This window comes from Mustela lutreola, chromosome 7 (assembly GCF_030435805.1).
Source record: "Mustela lutreola isolate mMusLut2 chromosome 7, mMusLut2.pri, whole genome shotgun sequence".
Taxonomy (NCBI): Eukaryota; Metazoa; Chordata; class Mammalia; order Carnivora; family Mustelidae; genus Mustela; species Mustela lutreola.
Window position 1 is genome coordinate 12,942,788 of NC_081296.1, and position 20,996 is coordinate 12,963,783.

At 43.5% G+C, this 20,996-nt stretch overlaps 1 pseudogene; it reads left to right on the forward strand.

Moving 5' to 3' along the window:
* Positions 1 to 537: 537 nt before the first annotated feature.
* LOC131835446 (S-formylglutathione hydrolase-like) overlaps positions 538 to 20,996 on the forward strand; it is a 42,313-nt pseudogene continuing 21,854 nt past the window's right edge.

Consider the following 20,996-nt stretch of genomic DNA (forward strand, 5'->3'; position numbering starts at 1 on the left):
GATTCTCAATCTTAATCATGTATTTGAAAATAAATATTAGGGTAAGTCGTTTCAAATCCATTCACCAGCAAAAACATAGGAGATACACAATGCTAAGAGATGGTGAGGTGGGAAGGCAGTGGATATCCTCATGTAGAGCTACTTTGGAGACTGATTTGGCAATATGTAGCAAAGTTGCAAGTACACACACCCTGTGACCAAGTGACTGCAGCTGTAGGTACATCCTTCAGAGCAGCTATCACGTGTGTCCATAGAGACGTATAAGTGTAAGCATGGTTGCTAACAGCACGAGTAAAGGAGGGGGCAATCTAAACGACCAGCAGTGGGGGCTTCTGGGTGGTTCAGTTGTTCAGTTGTCCCTACTCTTGATTTTAGCTCAGATCTTGAACTCTTGGGTCATGAGTTCAAGCCCTGCACTGGGCTCTATGCTGGGTGTGGAGCCTAATTAAAAAAAAAAATTAGATAAAAATAAAATTTAATGTCCGGCAATAAGCCTGGATTAGAAATAGTGCTTTCCTAAGCTAGAATGCTATGACGATGTTATACGATGAGTTAAACACCATGGACAGGCATGAAAATATCTCCAAGATGTACTGTTTCACTAAAAATGTATCACAGTGGTGCACCTGGGTGACTCAGCCCATCAAGCGGTCGACTCTCAATTTTGGTTCAGGTAATGATCTCAGGGTGGTGAGATGGAACCCCATGGAGGGCTCCCTGCTGAGTGTGTTTATGATCACAATAATGAAAAGTTGAAAACAAGTTAAATACCCACCAGTAGGGGAAGCGGTGGCAGCTAGATCAAACTGGAGGAGTTGTATCCATCTGGGTGAATAGTAAATGCAGAAGGAAGTATGTGTATCTTTTAAAAGTTAAATGCATGCAAAACTGTAGAAGGTATTAATTAGTAGTAAGAAGACCCTTGTACAATGCATGGGTTAGGGACGCTGACACCTTGCAGCCAAAAATTCGTGAATAATTTAGGACTCCCTAAAAATCTAACTCATAGCCCAATGTTGACCAAAAGCCTTACTGATAACATGAACACTCCATTAACAGATATTTTATATGTTTCATGTATTATATACTGGGTTCTTATAAGAAAGTAAACTAGAGAAAAGAAAATATTAAGAAAATCAGAAGGAAAAGAAAAATACATATATAGTACTGTGTGTATATTTATTGAAAAGAAAATCTGCCTGTAGGCAGACCGAGCTGGGTGGGCTGGAAAGGGGCAGTGGCAGGTGGCAGGAGGCGTGGGATGAAGATTTTCCTCAGTCTGGAGGTCTTGGTGCAGTGGGCAGCTGGGGGGCAGCCCCGAAGGTGGCTACAGGGCATGAAGGCACAGTACAGCTGTCTCCTCTGCCTGGAGGTGCACCTCCTGCCCATGGCCATGGACAGCTGTGGCCATTTGTGAGTGAGCTGGCCTCCCAGAAGCCAAGGGGCTAGCATGCAGTAACAGGGAGGGGCACAAGCCTAACCCAGGAGTGATCGGGGCCCTGGCCACTTTTGTGCAGCCGAGCATGGAGCATGGGAGGAGAGAAGACAAGAGAGCTGAGGATGCTGGGCTCCCTGCAAAGTAGGACCCCTGTCCTCTGGACAGTGTCCTGGCCTCTACCCCCGTGTTTGACTCCACTACTCCTTCTGTGTGGGGAGAGGGATCCTACAGTGCTGACTGGTACAGCCCCCATGGGTGCTAATGACTTTGAGGGGGCCTCCCCGGGGTGCTCAGAGGTCAGCAGGAATAAAGTCCCTGGCAGTTGCCTTCCATTTGGTTCCGTGGACACTGGGGTGGGCAGTTGTGAATAAATGTCTTGCTGTCATTTCTTTTTTCTTTTTCTTTCTTTCTTTCTTTCTTTCTTTCTTTCTTTTTTTTTTTTTTTTGAAGATTTTTATTTATTTGACAGAGAGAGACACACCAGGAGAGAGGGAACACAAACAGGGGCGTAGGAGAGAGAGAAGCAGGCTTCCCGCTGAGCAGGCAGCCTGTTGAGGCGCTCGATCCCAGGACCCTGGAACCATGAACCGAGCGAAAGGCAGATGCTTAACGACTGAACCACCCAGGTCCCCCTTTTGCTGTCCCATTTCTTTTCTTTTCTTTTTTTTTTTTTAAAGATTTTATTTATTTCTTGGGTAGACAGATCTCAAGTACGTGGAGAGGCAGGCAGAGAGAGAGAGAGGAGGAAGCAGGCTTCCCGCCGAGCAGAGAGCCCGAGGTGGGACTCAATCCCAGGACCCTGGGACCATGACCTGAGCTGAAGGCAGAGGCTTTAACCCACTGAGCCACCCAGCTGCCCCTGCTGTCCCATTTCTTAAAAAAAAAAAAAATCTTCCCATAAGGGGATCCCTGCTGTTCAAAACCATGTTGTTCACGGGTCAGCCGTATGAAACTGTGTAACTGACATACGGGTGCAAATGTGGGAAAGGCCGTGACTAAGCGTGGAGTGTCATGGGGGGTACGGGGGTGGGCAGTGGGTCAGAGCAGGGCTGCTTTATGTGTCTGAAATATGCCAAAGGACTAATAGAAAATAAGGGTCCTAATGAACGGAACATTGCCTCTACTAATGTAAATAATACTTTTAAATAAAAAAACAACAACAAAACAAAAACAACACAACAACTGTCATGTGTCCCTTCCATTGGCTCTAAGATCTAAGCAGGACATGCCTGAGCTGTATTTCTACACTTTGGACATTTCTGAATTCATGAGGTGAGCTCAGTATCTCTGTCCTGTTTCAGTCCTGGGCAAGATTCAGAGACAAGACAGGGAAACAAGATAAGCCAATCTGGAGACTGGTGCCCTCACCAGATACTGGCACACGCCCCTCCCCTCTCTCCTCTGCACATTCATTTTCCCTTTGCTTCCCTCTGCAGCTCCCGACCTCCCCCCATGGCTCCTTGGGCTCCATAGTCTTTCCTGAAGACTAGGAAACCAACACGGTTTTCATCAGATTCAGCCCCCGTCGACATTGTTGAATGGCACCCAATTCTTCGTAATTTTATTGCAGTCCTTGTCAGTGTAATGAATGAGCCTTCTCACCGTGTGCTTTGTTTTAAGCTGCTGTGGATCCCAACTCTTGTCTCCATGGTTGGGAAAAGAGAGGAGGGAAATACATTTGCTTTATGGGACTGTTCACAGTTCTTCTTAAAACGTCCAGCTTAAAACGTCCGCGAGAAAGATTTTTTTAATGGACAGAGACTTTCTCCTATCCTGTGTGGAATCTGCACGATTCCTGGAACTAATCCTGATATGGGAAGTTTTCTTCTTTAGGGATTTCTTCCCACTGGGGGAAAAAAAAAGGCAGAATGGCAGACGGGACACCAGATAGGGAGTGCTTTTTGCTTCCTTGACAGCCTAAAATGTCCTGACTGCTCTGGATGCGTCCCACTCTGTTGATGTCCTGCCCATGGCTGAACACATGTTGACGCTGACAGCAGGATGACCACGTTATGTGGGTGCAGGAGGGACCCTGCATTGTTAACCCACTCCCCAGGAGGGTTCAATCCAGCACCAGAATTTTTATTTCACCTTCAGAGTAAGGCACTATTTTAAGCATAGGATTCTAGGTGTGCCTCTCTTGAGATTTTTTTTTTAATTTTTATTTATTTTTTAAATTTCTTTTCCGTGTTCCAGAATTCATTGTTTATGCACCACACCCAGTGCTCCATGCCATACGTGCCCTCCTTAATACCCACCACCAGACTCACCCAACCCCCCAACCTCCACCCCTCAAAACCCTCAGATTGTTTCTCAGAGTCCACAGTCTCTCAGGGTTCCTCTCCCCCACCAATCTATTGAGATTTAAAAGGCATGGTGCAGGTTTGGTGAATTTTCTTTGTCTTCAAAGACAGAGAATGGAGGAATCCAGATGGGGGGTGGTGATTCTGGATGGGGCTGAACAGAGCTCTCCAGGCTCTTGGTTCCCACCAGGGAGATGGAGCAGTGTTCCAAGTTCTGGACACTTCTTCAGGCTGGTGCATATTTTGTTTGCATATGAAAGCTGAGAGGAAAGCTATCAGGAAGAAGAAAAACCCTGCTGAGTATGAGTTATCAGCTTGCTTGATGAAGTGAGCCTGCTGGGGAATTAGTTTAACTCTGTGAGGTCTGGCCTTTCACATGCAGGACTCTGGCTTTATAATTCAATCAGCTACTTAAAAATCTAGAATAAAATGGAGAGCAGAACAGCCAGAAAAAAAAAAAAAAACACACACACACACAAAATTTAAAAACCCACTTCTACTCATAAATGCATCATAATGCTAGTGAACTGAGTGGATTTTTCCATTTGCCCTTTAAATAAACATGGACATTTTGTGTTCATAGTTAGGCTGTACTGTGCTCAGGGCAGAAGAATTTAGCCAGGGAAATTGAGGGCAAGATGGTTGCTTTTGCAGCCTGAGCCTTTTCCTTGAACAATGATCTAAAAATCAACTTTAAAGTAGGAGCAGAACTGTGACTAGAGGGAGGTCACATGGTTTGTCGTTTGTGACTGACATTCAGCTACCGTGGATCCTTCTGGCCATGCTGGTTTCTGATCAATTGAACGTGCCGTCTAATTTGCCAGTTACGATTTCATGCAGCTTGTTAAGCATTATTAACTATCGCTGTGATTCCATTGTTCCGTGGATATATCATAGTTTATTTGATTAGTTCCATATTGATTGATGCTGAATTATTTTCCTCCCAATGTGTTTGCCATGACAACTGTTCCTCCAGTAAATGCCATACGTATGACATTTTGCACATGAGCGAGAGTAGTCATAGGGCAAATCGCTGAGCTTCCTGACCAAGTGGTATGTACGTTTTTCATTTGGAAACGCTGCTAAATTGTTCTCCGTGGAGATAGCCCAAAAGTCGTGAGGTGAGAGGAGCAGATGGCGGTTATGATTTGCGTCTGTGTGGAGCAGACCCTTTTGTTGTTGCTCGTCACATCTTGGTGGATCCACCTCTGGGAGCAGCTGTGGCTGAGTTAGACAGTCGTGCATCTGCTTCTGTGGCGGCCACTGCTTCCCACCTGCAGGGCACCAAGACTCTTTCCACTTTCTGCCGCAGGGCATTCTTCCAGGCAGCTGGGAGTGGGGTTGGAGGCCGTCAACACCTCTCACAGTGGCCCTATCCAAGATGGGATGGGAGGCTGAGGATACATGCCCCAGTGCTCAGTTACAGGGCGCTGTGTGGACTCCCCAGGGCTCCCTACAGAGCCCAACACTGTTGTCCTGCACAGAGACATTGGAAATGCACCTTTCTTGGTCTTCCCTCCTACCTGCCTTCCTCCTTCCATTCCCTCGTGTGTGTATTTAGGCTTCTCCTTCTGGATTCCTTACTCAGGCTCTATTTATAGAAAAATCCCAGGGATGCCTGGGTGGCTGGTCAGTTGAGCATCTGCCTTCAGCTCAGGTCATGATCTCAGGATCCTGGGATGGAGTCCTGCCCTGGGCTCCTTGCTCAGTGGGGAGCCTGCTTCTCCCTCTGTGTGCCACTCCCCCCCACCCTGCTTGTGTGTGTGCTCTCACAAATAAGTAAGTAAAATCTTTAGAAGAAGAGAAAAATCCCAAATAAAACACTGTATCAGGGACTAATCACTTGGTGGAATGCAAATAAATGAGATATTACTGTGTTTAGCATTTCTTTTGGATGCATAACAAAGCAACTGGCAAATCCATTCTGTTTCCTTGTCCCGCAAACTCTGCTTCAAAGGTCCCTGCAACCCAACACCTTGCCTGTCATTAGCTAACATTCACTACTCCGGGAAGATAACGTTAATTTTAGGGATAATGAAAGAGACATTTTTCTCCCTTTCATAGGCTCATGGCTTGATTGAGGGCAGCTTGGGGGAGTGGGGAGAAAGACACCATGTGTAATGAGTCAGAAGAAATATTTAATTCTTTAATTTAATGGAGCTTCTTGGTTCATCCCTCACTTCCTCCTCTTTCAGGCACTCATTATCGCCCCAGGATCTAAATCCTGGAGTTCATCCTTGTATGTCAACTTGGCAATAAATGACATGGACAGGACAAGTGGGCCTTGTCACAGCTGTGATGGAATTAGGGAAGAGTAAAGTTGTACATTTCCTGGAATATTGTACAATGGGAAGTCATAGGGCTGAAGGCTGTCCACTCTGAGAACAAAAAAATAGAAATTCCTGGAATACATAGCATTAATAGATCCCCAAAACCCTTGTGATTCCTTGACAAGGAAATGGATAGGTTAGTACTAAGTTCAAATCTAAATTAATGGCAAACAAACAAACAGATGGGGTGCCTGGGTGGCTCAATTGGTTAAGCTCCCGACTCTTGAGATGTTTTGGCTTAGGTCATGATCCTAGGGACGCGAGATGGAGCCCCACACTCAGTGGCGAATCTGTTGGAGATTCTCTTCCTCTTCCTCTGCCCCTCCTTCCATACTCTCTCTCTGTCAGAAAATGAATAAACAAATAAAAGGGCAGGAGAAGGGACGCCTGGGTGGCTCAGTTGGTTAAGCAGCTGACTTCGGCTCAGGTCATGATCCCAGCGTCCTGGGATCGAGTCCCACATCGGGCTCCTTGCTCAGCAGGGAGCCTGCTTCTCCCTCTGCCTCTGCCTGTCATTCTGTCTGCCTGTGCTCTCTCTCTCTCCCTCTCTCTCTCTGATAAATAAATAAAATCTTAAAAAAAAAAAAAAAGGGCAGGAGAAGAAGGTAAGAGGTTTGGCATGCTCTTCCCGAACTTTCCTGGGATAAGAATTTGGGTTCAAAACTATGCATCCAGTGTTTTTCATAATATTAGCCTTTGTTTTCTTAAATTATTAGCACAAATTTATTTTTCCTTCAAAGCAGAAGAATGGAAAATAATGGAGAGAAAAAAGTCAGGGAGAAGGAAGAGAAAGAGGAATAAGACCAGAATAAAGCAATTACAAACTGGGAGAACGGAAAACATATGTAAAGGCAGGTTCCATGTTTTCTTTCTTTCTTCGGCATTTTATTAGGTTCTCTTCCATAGGAGGAAGACAAATGCCAGAAGGTACTCAAGAAGTCCTCTGGAAAGTGGAAACATCCCGGCCACGATGACTTTAACAACCTTTATCCAGGAAAGCTGAGGTCAATAATCCCAGAGGCCAGAGCAATTTCAGCACTGGGGGAGAGTCACGGAGATGATGACACCCTCTCAGACTGGGAAGCCTTCAGCGCATTCCTAACCCTGTTCTTGCTTTGGTAGTGGGGCTTTGGTCCAAGACCACAAGTAAACTGCCCCACTGTGACTTTGGGGGAAAGCTCTTGTCCTTCCAGCTGGTACTGCCCACTGCTGGAGACCCTGCTTTGATAGGGGGCACGAGTTAAGCAGGAGTTTCTCATCACATCAAGGATGTGTCATCTTGTGAGCCGGTATGCAAGACTGTGAGTTTGTGTTTGCTTCCGAGATTTTTGAGGACACGTCTACGATCTAATGTCAGATATAATCATACTGGATGGTTTGTCTGTGATTTTGCATCATCTTCATGTCGACTTCCCTCTCGCAGTGTGGGTGCTGGAAGGAGACACATTTCAGTTTCCCAAAGAGACTTCTGGTTGGGCATGAAGGACTGAGCCAACCAACTGGAGTCATTGTTCGTCTTTAAAGGCCATGTTGCCAATACAAAGAGAAGTCATAGGAGAAAGGACCCTGGAGAAAGCAAGGCCATACCATGTGCTCTGGTTATTTTTGTGTCCCTTACAGTTCCCTTTGAGGGATGTAGTAACTAAAGACAGTTGAGTTAGGGCAAGATTACTGGGGAAGGAGGAGAGTGTGACTGGGATCTAAGGAGGATACCTAACACTTGCACAGTGCGCTCAAGGATTTTCACAAGTATTATTTTGTCTGTTCCTCTCAATAGTCCTCTAGAGTTACTAGGATTAGCCCCCTTTTACACATGAGGACTCAGGATCAGAAAGGTTAATTGGCTTCCTTGAATTCCCAGAGCACAAAGGTGACCTGGGTGCAGACTCTGGCTTCATGATGCCAACCAAGTGAGAGGGCCATCAAACCAGCATCACCCTCCTCACATGGCTGCGGGTCTAAGTGGAGGCAGGAGACAAGGATTAGTAAGAAACTCTAGCCACATCCAGAGCTAGTCTGAACCTCCAGCGTGCTGCTCACAAATAAAGCTTACACCTACTCTACTGAATGCTTTCGTATAACTGAAATAACCTGAGTGAGAGGCATTATATTCTGCTCAATAATGACAAGACTCTTCCATTCGCTTCTCTGCCCTATGCTCTCTCAAAGTCTGTGTTCCGACTGGTGCTGCGTCTCTTCTTTCTACCAAAGATTCAATTGATATGAAAAGGTAGGTTCATTTATAACAGGGACTCTGCCTATGGAGACAGGGAAGCGATCATCATCCCAGTTCTTGGGGAAATAGGGGTCACAGATCCATCCTCTATAAGAGTATGGGAAAGACTGACTCTGATAATGCATTTATTGTGCTCAACATAGAGTCAGAGACAGGACAGTAGGTATTATTAGTTATAACTCTTACTCATCCAATTTTAAACCAGCTGTGATTACAAGTGTGTCACTAGGTCTCGACCTCGGCAGCTCATTGCTGACACACCTGCACCAGCTTCCAGCTTCAACGAACACAATTCCTGAAAGGTCTGGTGCCAGGGTGTTAGAGTATAAGGACTGCCCACTTCTTTCTCTTTCTCAGAATTTGTCTCTGCTTTTTTCCCCAGGACAACTGGCATCGTTAAGATAAACTAATATAAAAATGTAAAATACTCTTGCCTCAAAAGTGCTGTGAGTGTCCAGTACTAATGCCAGGCCTATCTCAGCAACATCATCCCAACCTCAAAGCCACCTATGTGCTTGTTCAGGCCCAGCCCTCCCCTGAGAAACCATAGAGTTAAGCCTCGTGCCCCTGTCTCTGGGCCCAATCAGTCCTGGAAGAGAACCTCCCCACTGTGATCCCTGGGGGCAGACAGTGCTTAATTGATTCTAATGAACACAGAACTGTCAGCCCCTGCTCACCCCTGCGATGTGGCCCAGGGGGTTAACCTTCCGTCTCCTGGTTAATCGGTTTCCTCCCCAGGCTGAATTAAGCCTCAATTTTTATTTTTGATTGAATCTGTCTTTGCTGACAGATGTTTTCTGGGCAACCCGGAAAGTCCTCAGCATGTGATAATGTGATGAGGCCATAATGAATCCATAACTCTTCTGCTGGAATTTTTTTCTGGAGGCTTTAAGAGATCAGGGCTGCACTGTCACAAGGGCAGTTGCTGAGCTGGTGAACCACTGACTTGATAGCTCTACGGAAGTGTTGCTGCTCTGAGCATATCCTGCTTTTTCTCAGAGGCAAGATGGGGGCTGAGGGACAAGGTTAGGTCATCTTGGATTGAAATCTTAGCGTGGCCACTTACCAGCATAGCTCATCTTGCTGTGGAGATCATATTAACAACAGCAAGAATCGTAACTAATAGCTATGGTTCTTTTATATCCTCGGTACTCCAAATGTGGCCTCTGGACCAGCAGCATCAGCATCTCCTGGGGGCTTGCTTGAAATACAGAATCTCAGGCCATACTTGGGAATCTGCCTTTAACTGAAATCTCTACATAAGTTGTGTACTCTTGAAAGTTTGTGAAGCACCTGTAATTACCTTGTCTGTTTCTCATTATAGTACTGAATATTTCTGGAAGGTATTCCTGGCTCTTCTTCCATCTCACCTCCACTGCAAAGACTTGGTGACGTTAGCTCCCGGTCCGGAAGCTAGGTCACACAGCCATCCTCTGATAGGCTGGCATCTTGTTCCCTTTCTCTTGGCAGGTATCTTCGAGTTTCCTAGGACAGAGAGGGGATAAATTCAGGATTTTCACCCTTTTTTTCCTTTTCTCAGGAGAGCTGCATAAATGATCTCATCTCTGGAGGACTAGACTAGAGGTTTCACAATTTATTTGCTTTGGAAAAAGAAGGGGTTCTGATTCATAAATACATTTTTTAAAAGGATGAGCATGTTTATTGTTAACAACCAGTTTCTATGGTTTTGGTTTCTCAGTAATAAGGATGATAAATCACAAAGGACAGGAGCATGGTAGAAGTATTTAAAAAGGAGAGAAACATGGGATCAGCACTGAATAAACAAGAATATATTTAAGTACCATGATCCTATCATTTCAGGATCCAATTTTTGAACAGATGTAACTGAGATCTTATTACACGTTCCTCAGAGAACAGATCAGATAAAGAGTACGTGACACCCACACTGCCTTTTCAACCTTATCTCGGGCTTTAGACTGGGTATACCATGAGGAAATTGCTTGGGGACAAGATGGAAAGCTTCTGGGGCATCTAGCTCAGTGAAGGCCATGGAGAATCAGATTACCAAAGCAGCATCTTTCATCTGATTAATGTCCCTGAGAGTGACTTGAAGAAACTACTGAAAAATGGATTTGTGGCTACATTTTAGGGAGAGAATCCTGGGGAAGAGAGAAGGAGGTGCACATACCTCAGAGAAACTACTGCCCACAATGGAAAGCATATTAGTGCTTTATAGGTGTATAGCAAACTACTTCAAAACTAAGTGATTTGAACAGCAGTCTTCATTTATTATCTCACACAACTTCTGTGTGTCAGGAATTCAGGAGCCATCGATTAGGCTGGGTGGATCTAGCTTAGGGTGTCTTAGGAGGTCATGGTCAAGATACTGGCAGGTGCTGCTGTCATTTAAATGGCTTGAATGGGGCTGGAGGATCCATTTCCAGAAAGATTCAGTCACACAGCTGGAAAGTTGGTGCTGCCTCTTGGCAGGATGTGGACTGCTCCAAATGGCTTTCAACATGGCGGCTGGCTTTCCTCAGAGCAGATGATCCACGAAATCGAAACACAAATAACAATGTCTTTTATGACCTAGCATCAGAAACCACACGTTGTCACTTCCTCCATATCCTATTGGTTCTACAAGTCAGTGCTTTTCAGTGTGGGAGGAGATGTTACAAGAGTGTAAATAATAGTCAACAGAGATCACTGGCAGGCATCTTTGAGGCTGGTTACCACAGAAGATAAAATGTAACTATTTAGGGACCCAAGGAGAGGTGTCCTGCCTGGATTCCTAACTTTCTCCTTAATTGTGTTCCTTTAGGTCATTTGTAATTTCTTAGTCATCTCCGTTTCTTATTCTCTGAATAGATGATCTAGAATAGATGTTAGACTAGATGACCTCAAGCACTGGGATGCTAGAGGCTCTTAAAATGATGGAAAGGTCAGAGCTTTGACAGTTTTGAGGACATCTTCAAATTGCAGTCCTCTGTCACTTGCTGGAAGACCTAAGGCAAGTCACTTGCTGCTCTGAAGAAGGAATTTCTGCTCTCAAGTGGGGACAGGTCTGAGGGTTAAACCAGATCATGGGTATAGAGGTGTCTTGTAAATCAAAGGTACATGCATGTGTAGGGTGTTGTCTTATCTCCTCACAAGGAAGTTGAAGTAGAGGCACCCAGAAGGCAGTTTCATTACCATGCAAAATAAAGTCACCTGTGCTCTGCAGTGCATTACGAGCCCTCCAGACATGTTCTTCTGACAGCCTAGGCTATGAGCTTTTGAGTTATGCCAGGTGGTGACTATAATAGAAACTAAAATCCTTATTATTTCATATGTGTATTTTACAATTTATAAACAGCTTTTACTGACATTATGTTATGTGGGTCTTGGTTTTTTTATGCCAACATAAAATAACTTTTTTATGAAAGCACTTTTTAAGCCAATAATCTTAAAAAATGTGAAGGTATACCATTCATGCTGGTTGTTATTTTTATGATTGATTATTATCCTCTCCCATGAAGTAGATTAAGTCGGCCAGTTAGGTCCTATCTTTATTTTTCTATCACATGAGAAATTTATGTCTTAGAAAAGTTAAGTCGCTTATCTAAGGTCACAGAGCTACTTAGAATGAACCTGTGGAGAGATGTCTTATGTCTATGATTATATTTTATTTTTAAGAATCCTGTCCTAAACTACTAAGATTAAGAAGACCACAAAAGGAATCATAACTATTATTACTATTAAATTCTATGAACACATGTTATATTTTTCATGCCAGGTGCTGGAGTCAAAAAGAGGAAGGGACTGGTTTTTGGTTCACTCGCTGGTGGACATGGTGCATAGGGGCAGGCTAGAGGTACAGATATGTCATTTCAAGGTAGTATGTGACACATCTCTTTGCAGAAGTTTATAAAAAGTATGTGCTTTGGGGGAAAAATTGAACAAAAGAGTCTTCTGATTGAGGATATGAAAATAGGGGAGTGGTATTTTGGGTGGACTTTGAAGGTAATAAGGGAGTTGCTACATAGATGAAGGTGAAATGCATTGTGGCAGAGTTGGGAGCGTGGCAGCAGGATGCTTGTTTCAGAAGGGAGGGAGAGGGGGGGGCTAGACTTGAATGGGCTTATAGGCATATCACAAGTATTTTGGACTTCGTTCCATAAATGGTGGAAAACCACTGGCACATTAAAATATTTATTTTCCTGATTATAAAAGTATATACACGGCTTTTGAACAGGGTAATGGCATGAAGAGGCCATTTTAAGCAATAATGTGTCATAGCTCAGGGGGTCAAGAAGCATTTTTCACAAAGGGCTAGATTGTAAATATTTTAGGCTTTTCTGGCCATATGGTCTCTGTGGCAAATACTCGACTATGCAGTTGTAGTAGGAAAGCAGCCACAGACGATATGTAAATGATTACATATGGCTGTGTTCCAATAAAACTTTATTTATGGATGCTGAATTTGAATTTTATAAAATTTTCACATAACTTCATCGAATTTTCACATGTCATGAAATATTATTCTTCTCTCGAATTTTTTCAATCATGTAAAAATGTGGAAGCCATGCTTGGTTCATGGGCCTTCCAAAAACAGGTGATGGGACACATTTCACCCACAGGCCATAGTCTGCCCATGCTATAGAAGCTTCTTGAAATTCCATCACCATCATTACCTGTGTGGTCTTGGAAAATGCATGCACACCGGTCATAGGAAACACAGACTTCTCAGAGCAGCCTTCTGCTTTGTAATATTCTTCTCCAGGTCACATCTGGTGTTGAAACACCCTCATACATAGTAGAACTGAACAAGCAAGGGGAGCATGCATGTTCATTCAGACCATCTTCCCCTCAGGTTCCCAAGCTTCTGTGGGCAGGTAGGGGGACTCCTTGAATTTCTGACTCAGACTTTATTCATGTGTCTCTGCACTGGCCATCCCAGGCTGGGGGTCTTGTGGCTGCAGTCAGGCTGGTGGGTGAAGTAGCTTGGCTCAGAAGATACAAAAACATACATGCCACTTTAGGTGGTGATAGGAGAGCTGGGTGAAGTGGAGACATGTGGGTCTGGCATATGAGATCGAGCAACTTAAGATCTAATCTTGTTTGGGGGAAATGTCTATTCAAGTCCTCTGCCCCCATTTTAAAATCAGATGATCTGTTTTGATGCCATTGAGTTGTAGGAGGTCCTTATGTATTTGGGATAGTAATTCCTTCTTGCGGTTTGAAAATATTTTCTCTTATTCTGCAGTTTGCCATTTTACTCTGTTGATTGCTTCTTTGGCTGTGCAGAAGCTGTTTAGTTTGATAGAGTCCCACTTGTCTAATTTGGGATTTATTTCATATACATTAGATGTCAAATCCAAATCCAAAAAAACATTGCCAAGCCCAATGTCATGGAGCTTTCCCCCTCTATGTTCCTCTAGGGGTCTTATGTTTAAATCCTTGGTCCAATATATTTTTGTCCATTAATGTTGATAAGTACTCATAGAAATGTACAGAGTATCTTATCTCATTGATGATACTTATAGTCATGTTTTGTACATGAGAAGAAGCAAAGTTAAAAGGGACACAGTGTTCTGGTTAGAGTCATGGAACTAACTGATGGCAGAAGTTGGGACTTACCCCAGATCATTAGACTCCAAATTCTATTCTTGTTCCCTCACCAGTCCCAGTCTTTTAATATTTGATACGTTTTTTAAAAAGATTTATTTGAGAGAGAGAGAGAGAAAGCAAGAGCACATGAGTGGGAGGGGCAGAGAGAGAAGGAGAGAGAATCTCAAGCAGATTCCCTGCTGAGCATGGAGCCCAACTCCAGGCTTGATCTTATAAACCTAAGATCATGACCTGAGCTGAAACCAAGAGTCGGACTCTTCCCTGCCTGCACCACTGAGGTGCCCCATTATTTTATATATTTTGAATGGGGTTGAGGGAGGCATGAGGGAGAAAGGAGAATTGAATGGAGCAACCAAGAGTCTGCCTTCTTCCAAACAAGATGTGGCAAGGATATATTCATTCTTCTAAAGAGAGAGACCAGCTTTCTTGATCTATTTTTACTCCCTGCCTGCCCCTTCCTTCCTCCCCACCCTTGTCTCTCTCCCCATTCCTCTTGCTACCTACTAGCTGAAAATTCAAGCAATTATTACTATGTCCAGGCTAAGAGACATAAAAGCGAATGATATCTTAGCAGATAGGATTTTAAAACACAACAAACCAAGTATTTGAACTTCAGTAACGGGTGGCCAATGCAGATTCTGTTTTTCATCAGTTATATTTTTGGCAAAGAGGGAAGGACAGAACTGAAGGGACTATATATATATATATATATATTTTTTTTTTCAGTCTGCTATAAGGACCCCCCTGGTCTGCTTTTGTTTAGCATGGTGAAGCAAGAAACTAGGAGCAAACATGAACATTCTCTAGTTTCATTCCTTCTCCTATCTAAATCAGGTATGTCACTTCTAGGGCCATGAGAGAGTATTTACATATATGATTCTCTTCCAGGCTTTGTGACAGGTTGGAAAGCTTTCTGAATGAGTGATCTGGGTCCCCACTTTAGTTGGCCAGACTAAGAATGGTACCCTAGAAGCCATAGCTGCTGATTATATTTTCTCAGATTGTGCAGAACTGAGTTATTTCCTCCCTATCCTCTTCTTTTTATCTTCAGCCATATCTGATACATACAGTCTCATTACACACCTTTCATCCTCCCTATGCAACATGGAGCTTGGGGCCCACTGCTTTCCATGAGAGTGCCTCGGTGGGGGTGGTCCTGTCGGCTGGCTGTTGTTTACTCCTCAACCAGTTTCAGATGGGAGTCAACTCTTCTTCACATCTCTAGACTCATCCCAAACCATTTATAAGTAGTCTATGATGTAGGAAAGAAGTCAGGGTTTGAAGCCGACAGCCAAGAAAGAATTCTTGAGACATCGTTGGTGCAAAGCAGTGGTTTTATTAAAGCATGAGGAGAGGACCCATGGGCAGAAGGAGCTGTACTGGGGTCATGGGGAGTGGCCCATTATATACCTTCAAGCTGGGAGGGAGTTAGAGGAGCACAAGTCTCTGGAATTTTGGAAGCAAGACTTTCAGGGCCTTGAGGGGGCTAACTATTTTTGGGAAAATGTCATTTATTATCCTCTAATAAAACCTCAGTCATGAGATCCTTCAGATGTATATCGATGGGCCATATGCTTGGAGGATGATTGCCAACACGTATCTTGTGGGGTTTAGAAATAAAGGAGATTTCTAAAGGAATTTTTATGTGGTAAAGTAGGCTTATAGGATCTAGGAAGGGGGTTTCCAGCTAGGATTGCCTTCTGCCCTTAGCAAAGTGTCAACCCCAAGGCAGTTGAGTCCCTAGAGAAATGTTACTCTGCCTGTTTCAAGGACTTGTCAATAGGCTGTAGGTAGTAAGGAAATTTAATAATTTTTCTTTTGCCTTTGTTTCCCACATCAGTCTAGATCTTCACGATGAATCTGAAGATAGAAAGAAGAGGGAGGTACACTGTGCACCCTGGAGCAAACTTCTCAAATCCCTGTGGACATATTCTCTTTTTCCAGTCTTTTTCTCTTGTTACCTCTTTCCTCCCCCACCCCCTTCTCTGATGGTACCTCCATGTCTCTATTCTTTGGTCCTTCCTTCTTCTGAATCATCTTCTGGGTCTTTTAACCTCTCAACCTTGTGGGACGAGCCATTTGGATCCACCATGCTTCTACTTTCAAGATCCTCCAGATACTAGGATCTTCCCTCCTTAGAGAGCTGTGTGGGATATTAATGACAAAAATTTGTTCTGTCATATTTAGAAGACTTGATTTTCTTTCTTCATTTTGTCATTCACAAGCTGTGTGATATTATGCAAAATACTTTACATCTTGGAAACAGTTTCCTTTCTATAGAATGAAACTCACATCTGTTCTGCTCTCTGGAAGATCGTCAAAATATAAAATCATCATGCAAATATGTGTGGAGTACCGGCCATGTCCCAGGCACCATGCTGAATGCTTTAGGCATGTGGTTCCGCTTACCTTATGATGTTGGAACTAGTATCACCCCCATTTCACAGACAAATTGAATAACTGAGCTACTAAGTAACTTGCTGAAGGTTTTCTAGCTTGTAAGAAGCAGAGCCAAGATCAAAATTTGAGATATGAACCTCAGTACAGAAAAGGTGCTATTACAGAGATTCTATGGTGGTACCTGGCCCAGGTAAGTGTTCATACCTATTTGCTTACTGAATCAGGGAAATAGATGACATGCTTTTCTGGTAGGATGATGAGAGGTATTGTGTGAATTTCCAAAAAAAAAAAAATCAGGATAATGTGAAATTACTCACTTTATTAGTTTTATGGATATTTGACTGTGCTATGCATGAAGGATGTCTCGTAGAGGCATGTCGGTCTAGTATAGTGGCTGTACAAGGAGACCAAGATTTAGGAAATTAAATTTTCTAAGCCTTCCCTTTTCATCTGTACTTCTTATAATTCTGATTTATGAAAGCATCCTGTTATAGGTTGCTGTAAAGGTTCAATGAAGCCATGCAGGAGAAATGTTTAACATATGGCTTGGCATATACTAATCACTCAACTCATCTTGTCTGTTAATGACAGCCATAATACTAGTGAACTAATAATGAATTGCTAAAATACCAGCGTGAAATTTCAAATGAGTTTTCATTTTGTACTGCTCTTCTGTATAGTGGCTGCATGATTTTTAGGGTCTCCATTGAATGGTTTGGCATTGGTAGAGAGTGTTTTGAATGAGAAGCCAGAAGACTTGTGTTTACATCACTTCTACAACTTCCATGTTTTGTGAGTTGGAGCAAGTTACTTTTTTCTAAATGAATCTCATTGGTAAAAGTAAGAATGAAAACACCTGCCCTTCCTCCCTACCCCTCTAGTGTAAGGTTACCTTGATGCAGCGTTCACAGTGGGGCTTTATGGACTCTAAAGTGCCCTGCCCATGGTTTTTTGTTTTTTGTTTTTTGTTTTTCCCTCCCTTCCATTTGAGAGCAGTGCTTTTCAGTTTCCCTTAAATGACCCAGCACCACAGCCTTGTTTAATAAACACGTGTGTCGGGTGCCTGGGTGGCTCAGTGGTTTAAGCCTCTGCCTTCAGCTCAGGTCATGATCTCAGGGTCCTGGGATCGAGCCCTACATCGGGCTCTCTGCTCAGCGGGGAGCCTGCTTCCCCCTCTTTCTCTGCCTGCCTCTCTGTCTACTTGTGATCTCTCTCTGTCTATCAAATAAATAAATAAAAATCTTAAAAAAAAAAAAAAACACGTGTGTGCTAGAGCATTTGGCTAATACCAGGAACTGTGTTTGCCATCCATGTTTTCCCTTGAATGGCAAAGTGAGCCATTGTGAGCTAAACTGTAGCAGTGACATTTACAATAAGTTTATAAAAGCAATTGCTACCTTGCCTGTTTTGCTAGTGTGGCATAATAGAGACTATTTAAGATGATTTGATCAGTAAACCGACAGTTTGAAGGAAGGGTCATAAAGGAGAGTGAAAAAAAACAAATGTCTGAGATCCTGAATTTGCAACCGGATGAAGAATAGCCTTTGAGAATACATACCATTTATTTCGGGGTGTGCTTAACACCAGTCACTTTCTAGGAACCTTCTCTAAATGCTTCTGATAGCTGTGTGATTTATGTTGGTAATATTGTGATATATAAGAAATCTATTTTTGGTCATTCAAATAATCAAAATATATTCCTTGTGTATCTGGTCCTTCTCTAGGGTTTTTGGCTTATAGTTCCTAAAACCCTTGAAATTTCCCATGATAAGGGTTCTGGAGGGGTTTTTTGTTATGTTAATGAGGTGACTTTTGGAAAGCTCTTAGGTAACCAAAGCATGGGGGGCTAGTTGCCTGGAGAACCAAGCCTGTGATTGTAAGAGCTAGAACTTTCAGTTCTACCCCTAGACTTCAGGGGAAGGCAGAGGGGCTGGAGGTTGAATCAGACAGTGACCAATGACTTATTAACTAGTCATGACTATATAATGAAGCCTCCATAAAACTTGGGAGAGTTTTCAAGTTGGTGAACATGGAGGGGTTGGTGAGAATGGTACCCTAGGGAGGGCATGGAAACTGCATGCTTTCTTCATATCTCACGTGATGCAACTCTTCATATACCTTTTGATTCATATCCCTGACCACATCTTTACATGAACTGTAAACCTAAGTAAGTGGTGTTTCTCTGAGTTCTGTGAACCACTCTAGCACATTCACTGAACCTGAGCAGGAGGTCGTTGGAACCTCTAGTCTGTAGCCAGTAGGTCAAAAGCACAAGTAAGCCTGGGGCTTGGAACTGGCATCTGAAGTGGGGGTGGGGGCAGTCACCCTTGACCCTGTGGAGTCTGATGCTATCCCTGGATAGATAGTGTCAGAATTGAGGCGAATCCTTGGATTCCCTTCTGGAGTCTGAGAATTGCTTGGTGTTGTATGTGTGTGGGGACTCACCACCCCACCGCCACGCTGAATTGGGTAAGAACACCTAAAAGAAGGTATTACTATCCTTATTTTGTAGGTGAGGAGACTGAGGTTCAGAGGTGTAGGTCACCAGTCAGGCCACCCCTTGAATTCTGTCTTTCAGAGTATGGAACTACCGCCTATCCAGTTTTATACGCCAAAGTACTCTGAGTCAGCTTTGATGTACCCCTTCCTCTCCATTTTAAGATCCAATTTATCATGAAGGCTTAAATGATTTTAGTTCTTAGATATCCCTTACATTCTGTTCACTCCTTTTGTCCATGTCATCACTAGCTCTTGCACGAATCACGACACTGGACTTCTACTCATGTCCCGGTGTCCATGCTGCCCTCTGGTCTGTGCTTGGGTCTGATCATGTCCTACATCACCCCTGGCCCTCAGAATGAAGGCAAACCTCCTAACCATGGCCACAGGTGCCTCTTCATTTCTCGGACCTCTCCACGTGTTCCTCCTCTCTGTTCACGCTATGCACATTCCATCTCTCAGACCGGACAGGGCCCATCCCAGTGCTGCGCCTTGCCCAGGATGCTGGCTCTCCCTCACTTCCTCACTGACCCTTCTGATCCCTGCTCCAGCTACCTTTCCTAAGGGAAGTCTGTGACCTTTGTAAAAAGGACAAGCCTTCCCGGTGGATGGCCTTGTGGTTCTAGGGACCTTCCTTCTCAGCACTTACAACAGTTGCATTAATTTGGGTAACAGGTGTGTTGGTTCCTAGCGATGCCTCCAAGGTGTAAAGTCAGGAAGACAGGGATGATATCTGAGTTCCTAGTGTGCTCAGCGAGATATTGTTGAGTTTTTGAGTGACTTGGGCAAGGCACTGCAGATAGGAAGTGATAGATTTGGGATTTAAACTCATTTCTTTCTGACTCTAAAGACTTTGCTTTTAATACCATTCACTTTGGGGCAATGCTGTTCTAGCAGGAGGACTGATAAGTGTCCTTTATAGTAAGATCAAATATATTTTGGTTCTATCAGATAAAGTTTGATAAAAATGGATTATTAAGAACAGATTTGATAAGCAGAGCTTCCCGCCCAAGGTTTGAGGATTTTGCATCAAAGGGAAATGTAATGAAAATGGGCTGATGGGAGCAGGAGGGTGTAGGAGGGTGGCTCCCTCTTTACTCCTCTTAATCTTGCCTCTTCTTCTTTTTTTTTTTTAAATATAATTTTTTATTTTTTATAAACATATATTTTTATCCCCAGGGGTACAGGTCTGTGAATCACCAGGTTTACACACTTCACAGCACTCACCAAAGCACATACCCTCCCCAATGTCCATAATCCCACCCCCTTCTCCCAAACCCCCTCCCCCCAGCAACCCTCAGTTTGTTTTGTGAGATTAAGAGTCACTTATGGTTTGTCTCCCTCCCAATCCCATCTTGTTTCATTTATTCTTCTCGTACCCACTTAAGCTCCCATGTTGCATCGCCACATCCTCATATCAGGGAGATCATATGATAGTTGTCTTTCTCTGCTTGACTTATTTCGCTAAGCATGATACGCTCTAGTTCCATCCATGTTGTCGCAAATGGCAAGATTTCATTTCTTTTGATGGCTGCATAGTATTCCATTGTGTATATATACCACATCTTCTTGATCCATTCATCTGTTGATGGACATCTAGGTTCTTTCCATAGTTTGGCTATTGTGGACATTGCTGCTATAAACATTCGGGTGCACGTGCCCCTTTGGATCACTACGTTTGTATCTTTAGGGTAAATACCCAATAGTGCAATTGCTGGGTCACAGGGCAGTTCTATTTTCAACATTTTGAGGAACCTCCATGCTGTTTTCCAGAGTGGCTGCACCAGCTTGCATTCCCACCAACAGTGTAGGAGGGTTCCCCTTTCTCCACATCCTCGCCAGCATCTGTCATTTCCTGACTTGTTGATTTTAGCCATTCTGACTGGTGTGAGGTGATATCGCATTGTGGTTTTGATTTGTATTTCCCTGATGCTGAGTGATATGGAGCACTTTTTCATGTGTCTGTTGGCCATCTGGACGTCTTCTTTGCAGAAATGTCTGTTCATGTCCTCTGCCCATTTCTTGATTGGATTATTTGTTCTTTGGGTGTTGAGTTTGCTAAGTTCTTTATAGATTCTGGACACTAGTCCTTTATCTGATATGTCGTTTGCAAATATCTTCTCCCATTCTGTCAGTTGTCTTTTGATTTTGTTAACTGTTTCCTTTGCTGTGCAAAAGCTTTTGATCTTGATGAAATCCCAATAGTTCATTTTTGCCCT